At 36.2% G+C, this 5,698-nt stretch overlaps 1 pseudogene; it reads right to left on the bottom strand.

The window, feature by feature from the left end:
• Positions 1 to 4,722: 4,722 nt before the first annotated feature.
• Positions 4,723 to 4,821, bottom strand: LOC132282812 (small nucleolar RNA R71; annotated as a pseudogene).
• Between the last annotated feature and the right edge of the window lie 877 nt (positions 4,822 to 5,698).

Below are 5,698 nucleotides of genomic sequence, written 5' to 3'. Positions count from 1 at the left end.
ATGTTAATAATAGTAATATTATGTTAGGGGATTATATAGATAGATAATTATAAATTATATATATATATATATATATATATATATATTTGGTGATTATATATATAAATTATATAGATTGTATGTAATTATATTTTTATTTTATTTTCTTTTCTTTTAGGATTAACTGACGTAGTATCGGGTGGGGAATTAGGGTTAGTATAAACATATATATATATATATATATATATATATGTAGTGTTGTCTGCCTTAGGGTTCATAAACCCTATTCACGCCACCTTATAGACGAGAGTGGTAGCAAAGAATTAAGAGAAAGAAAAAAGAGGAGAGAAGAGAAGCCCTGAGACAAGAGAGAGGGTTTCGGCAAAATAATTAGGTCGGACCAAGGAAAAAGGTCGAGGGCTGTTCGAGGGTTAGAACCAGAGCAGTAGGAGGCTTAGACGGCGGCCAAGGATTGCCGGAAAGAAATTAGGAAGACGACATTAAGGTTTTAAAACTGAAATCAGAGGCAAGTTCTATTTCTTGCTCTTTTCCTTTGACCTGTGTTTTGTACATGCCTAGGTAGTCACCAGGAACTAAACGGATATTAATAATGATTAAGTATACATGTTAATTCAGGTTTTAAACTGTATTCTATGTGTTCATTAATTGAAATTTAATTGTTGATCAAATTGTTTCATATTCTGTTTTACATCTTATATTGATGCATACTGAGTTTATGTGTTATTTTGGATGATACGGGACATTGTTAGACCTCTAAGAACTTAAACAAAACATTATAGAGGGTTATTTAACATCATCAGAGGTGAAGACGATGATAGGAAGCAGGGACAGAGCCGGCTCCCAAGGGAATAGAGCCGGCTCCCTAAGTTTTTTGGCCACGGCTTTCTGTAAGAGAGAGAGCCAGCTCCATGGGTTGAGGGAGCTAGATCCCTAAGTCACAGAGCCGATTCCCAAGGTAGGGGAGCCAGCTCCTATGGGTTGAGAACTGGCTTTCAACTTTAGAGAACAAGCTCTCATACTGGAAGGTGTACTGGAACTCAAATAGCATGATAAACATCTATATGCTAGTGGATTTAACAGTATGGAAGTTTAAACAAATTTTGCATGTTGTTAATGGATGTAAAGGATTTAATTGTCTACTCTTCTTTTAGCAGTTTAAATGACTAGAACATGAATTTTAAATCTGTATTGGATGCATAATAGGGTCATGTAATTATTAGATTTTATTATGCTTACCCTGGATTTTAATTGATGAACTATTAAATTCTGTTCTAATAATTATATGGATGTTATTCTGGATTTTAATTGATGAACCATTAAATTCTGTTCTGTCATTTACATGGATTTTACCCTAGATTTTAATTGATGAACCATTAAATTTTGTTCTATCAATTACGTGGACATTATTCTAGATTTTAATTGATGAACCATTAAATTTTGTTCTATAAATTACATGAATGTTATTTTGGATTTTAATGGATGAACTATTAAATTCTGTTATGTCAATTACATGGATGTTATTCTGGATTTTAATTGATGAACCATTAAATTCTGTTCTGTCAATTACATGTGATGAGTGCTGAAAAGTACGCATTTAAACCCATTAAGCTTAGGTATCCTAGAACCTTTATCTATCTTATTTTCCCACTTTGTATTGATTTCATGTTATTTCCATTTTTAGGTACTTATCCCTAAAATAAGCTAACTCAGCCAAATAAGAGCAGAAACGAAGCAATTCTGGGATGAATCAAAGAAATGAGCAAAGTAGAGCAAAAGGAAGCAAAGGATGGAATTTCAACAACTTCAATCGATCTCAAGAAAAGTTCGATCGATCCAACTTTCATCGATCTCAGCACTTCAAGATGGATCTGAGCCATGTTTGTCCCTATTCAAAGATCTCAAAGTTCGATCGATCCAACTTGATTCTCTGATCGATCGAACTTTCTTGTCCTTATCCACATGCTAGATCTTATCTAGCTGCACCACCCTACCAACCACTTTTGTCCTTTTCCCAAAAAATCTTCAAAATATCTCAAATTTGTTTTTATCCAAAAAGGCGCCGCCATAGAGGATCGATCCAGCTTCAATTCGATAGATCTCATCCATGTTCGATCGATCTCACCACAAGTTCGATCGATCGAACTTCCCAAATCCTGAGAAAATCCAAATTCTAGCTCATTAAAAGTTGTCTCATATCCAATCATTGGAGGAATATTGGTGTACGAGCCCAGCTCATTTGGAGTAATATTTGACCTACCTATATAAGGAATATGAGCCACTTTTTGAGATATACTTTGGAGAGACTAGAGACTTTGGATACACTTGAGAGACACAATTTTCATATCTTAGTGAAGAAGAAAAGAAAGGAGGAGGCTAGAGACACAAGCTTGGATTTCTTCCATCAACTAAGAAGAGGAGCAATCTCTACCATGGAGTTAGCCCTTGAGGGTTGGAGGACACCATCAATGAGTGGCTAGATATCCTCTTGGGGCTAGAGTTAGCCCTAAGCATGCTTTGTACATCTTGATTTATGTATTTTTAAGGGGATTTATATTGTGACACATGTTTTGACACTTTTATATATATAGATCTTGTTTATTTAATGATTTATATGGTTTAATGCTTCCAATTGATCATTTCATTCTATCCATATGTCTATGTATGTTAGAATAGATGTTCATGTGTTTGTCTCTATTTCTTGTGTTATTGATGCATGTCTATGTGTATTAATGCTATAGATCTAAAGATTGTCAAGACATAGTGCTTAATGGAATGTTCTTATGGTTTATTTGATGGTTCATACTCATTTCTTGATGGATTGTACCTCTTCCTTAGTTTAATTAGTTTAATTTCATGTCATTAGCTTAATTGTAGTGTTGTTGTAGTTTAGATGTTAAATGGGAGGACAATCCATGTTTGTTGTTTGATGTTCCATACTTATGAAAGCAAGTAACATATATCTCTAACCTTCTAATATGTTTGGATTGTGAGCTTAAAGAAAGGATTAATGGCTTAGTTTGATATAGTGTGCTATCCACCATGTTGCTTAGACAATATATACTTAATTTGTCATCCATGCTTGTTGAAACAACCACACACACACTTTGTTGCAATACATGTTTTCCCCCCTCATTAATCATTCATTAAGGGTGTAGAAAAGCTATGCTTAGTGGTGATCTCTAAATCCCAAGATCTTTTTCTTATTTTCTCTCATTTACATTTAATTGCCTACTTTAGTTTAAATTGCATCTTAGTGTAATTTAGCCACCAACCAATCTTATGATCACTCGACCTACTAATCCTAATTTTGATTCCACAACCTAATACGACCCACCAATCCCTTGGGACGATCCCTACTTGCCCTAGCTATATTTTTAGTGAAAGGTAGTAGTGGCAATTTCTAAATGTAAAACTTGGCCTCATTCATCATAGCTCTACACCATTATCTTTTGGTATGACAAACTGTTTGGGTTCGGGTTGACGCCTCGGGCCACACCAAGTTTTTGGCGCCGTTGCCGGGGATTGATTGAAGGCAACGTCATATTTGTGGAATCAATTAGGAATTAGTACTATTTTGATCGTGTCTTTACTTTGTTTTCATTTTGGTTACTTATTGTGTTGGTTCTTGTTTGACTAGGTGCATTGAGCAAGAAGGTGAGCAAAGGAGTTTTCCAAGCAAGGAGCTAAGTAAAAGCAAAGGAAAAGGCTAAAAATCTAAAAAATTTGCAAGGCTAAAAATTGAAATTAAATTGAAGTGCTAAAAGACCCTTTGTGAGCTCTTTCTTAACTCAATCTCTAATTAATTCGTTGGCCCACGTGGAGGCTTATATTTCAATTCTTAAATAAATCGTGAGCCCACGTGGAGGCAATTTACTTTTCTTTGCATATTGTTGATAGCATGGGAGTATAGGAACATTGTATGTGGAGGAAGGTTGTTGATTGTTGATTTGTTGTGAAGGTAAAGTATTTGTCATTATTGCTTGTTGTGTTGAATTGTGCATGCATGGTCGTAGATCATTGAGACCCACTCTTGTCCCTCTAAATTTTCATCTTGAATCTGTTGTTCAAAACCCTAGCGGAAGAGGAAGTTTTAATCAATCCATTTCATCAATGGAAGGACATAATGAGGACTATGTGGAAGACCTTGGTCACATAGACCAACAAGGCATCCTCCACCCCAATGTGCATCATGATAACATGCAAGTACCATTAGGCATACCGAGGCCATTTGTTCATCCACCACAACAACAAGGCCAAGTTCCATTAGGAATAACAAGGCCAATCTATGTTCCACCACCTCCCATCAATCAAGGCAATCAAGGTGCCCATGTTGCACCTCTAATTGCTAATCCTCCTCTTTCTTTAAGAGATCACTATGTGCCTAATGAATATAATGCACCCAAATGTATTCAATTGCCACCATTTAGAGCACGCCACTATGAGATCAAACCACAAACCATTCAAATGCTTCCTAACTATCATGGACTTCAAAAGTGAAGAACCTCACAAGCATTTGGATGAGTTTCTTGAAGTATGTTCCACCGTGAGATACACGGACATGCCGGAAGAGGTCTTAAAGGTTAAAGTTTTTCCATTCACCCTTAAAGATAAGGCAAAATATTGGTTTAACAATCTTAGGCCTTTTTCAAAAACTTCTTGGGCAGAAATGCAACAAGAGTTCTTGAAGAAGTACTATCCGGTTTCTAAGACCAATGCCATGAGAACCTCAATTCGATCGTTTTCACACAGGGATGGGGAAACGTTCTATGAGGCATGGGAAAGATTCAATGAATTGTTTAGGAAGTGTCCACATCATGACATGCCCAAATGGTAATTAGTTCAATATTTCTTTGAGAGCTTATCGGACAATTACAAGGGCATGGTTGATGCTTCCATGGGTGGCTCTTATATTGATAGGCGTGAGGATGACGTGTGGCATCTTTATGAGAGCATGAGTGAAAATTCTTTGCATCAAACTTTATCTTCTAAGAATGGTAGGAATTCAAGTGGAAGGAAGAGTGTTGGCTTACATCAAGTCAACCATTCCAATGAAATAGCCGCCGAGATGAAATCCTTATCTCAAAGGTTTGACCAATTCTTGATCAACCAAAACTCGACAAATCAAGTATCTTCCATCCCTAATTATTCCTATCATACATCCAATGAGACATGTATGACTTGTTCAAGTGTTTTACATTCTACTTCCAATTATCCCTATGGACATGTGCAAATTGAGCATCATGAACAAGTCAATGCAACTTTTGTTAATTAAGGGAACAATCCTTATGGCAATCATTATAATCCTAGTTGGAAGAATCACCCGAATTTCTCTTGGAAAAACCAAGGGGAAGGCTCAAACCCTCCCCAAGGTGGTTTCCAAGGGAAATATGTTCCACCTCCTATGCAAAGCCAATGTTCCCAATGATATAGACCATTTCAATCACAAAGAAACCAATTCTCTAATTCTCATTTTCCTAATCAACCATCATATTCTCAAGGAAATGTTAGGAGTCCCGCTTTTGAAGAGAAAGTTTTAACCGCTTTAGGCACTCTAGAGGTTAACACTCAATTGTTTCATTCCCATTCTCAATCCATTGCTAAGCTAGAAACCCAAGTAGGGCAAACAGCTAGTACTTTGAATGCTAAAGAGAAAGGGAAAATGCTTTTGAATGCCCTACAAAAGCAACAATGTGTTGTG

This window comes from Cornus florida, unplaced genomic scaffold, assembly GCF_030987335.1.
Source record: "Cornus florida cultivar Cherokee Brave unplaced genomic scaffold, ASM3098733v1 CherokeeBrave_3.0.0_Hap2_Chr01, whole genome shotgun sequence".
Lineage (NCBI taxonomy): Eukaryota > Viridiplantae > Streptophyta > Magnoliopsida > Cornales > Cornaceae > Cornus > Cornus florida.
The sequence above is the reverse complement of the archived record's forward strand: the minus strand, read 5'-3'. Positions and strand labels throughout refer to the sequence as shown.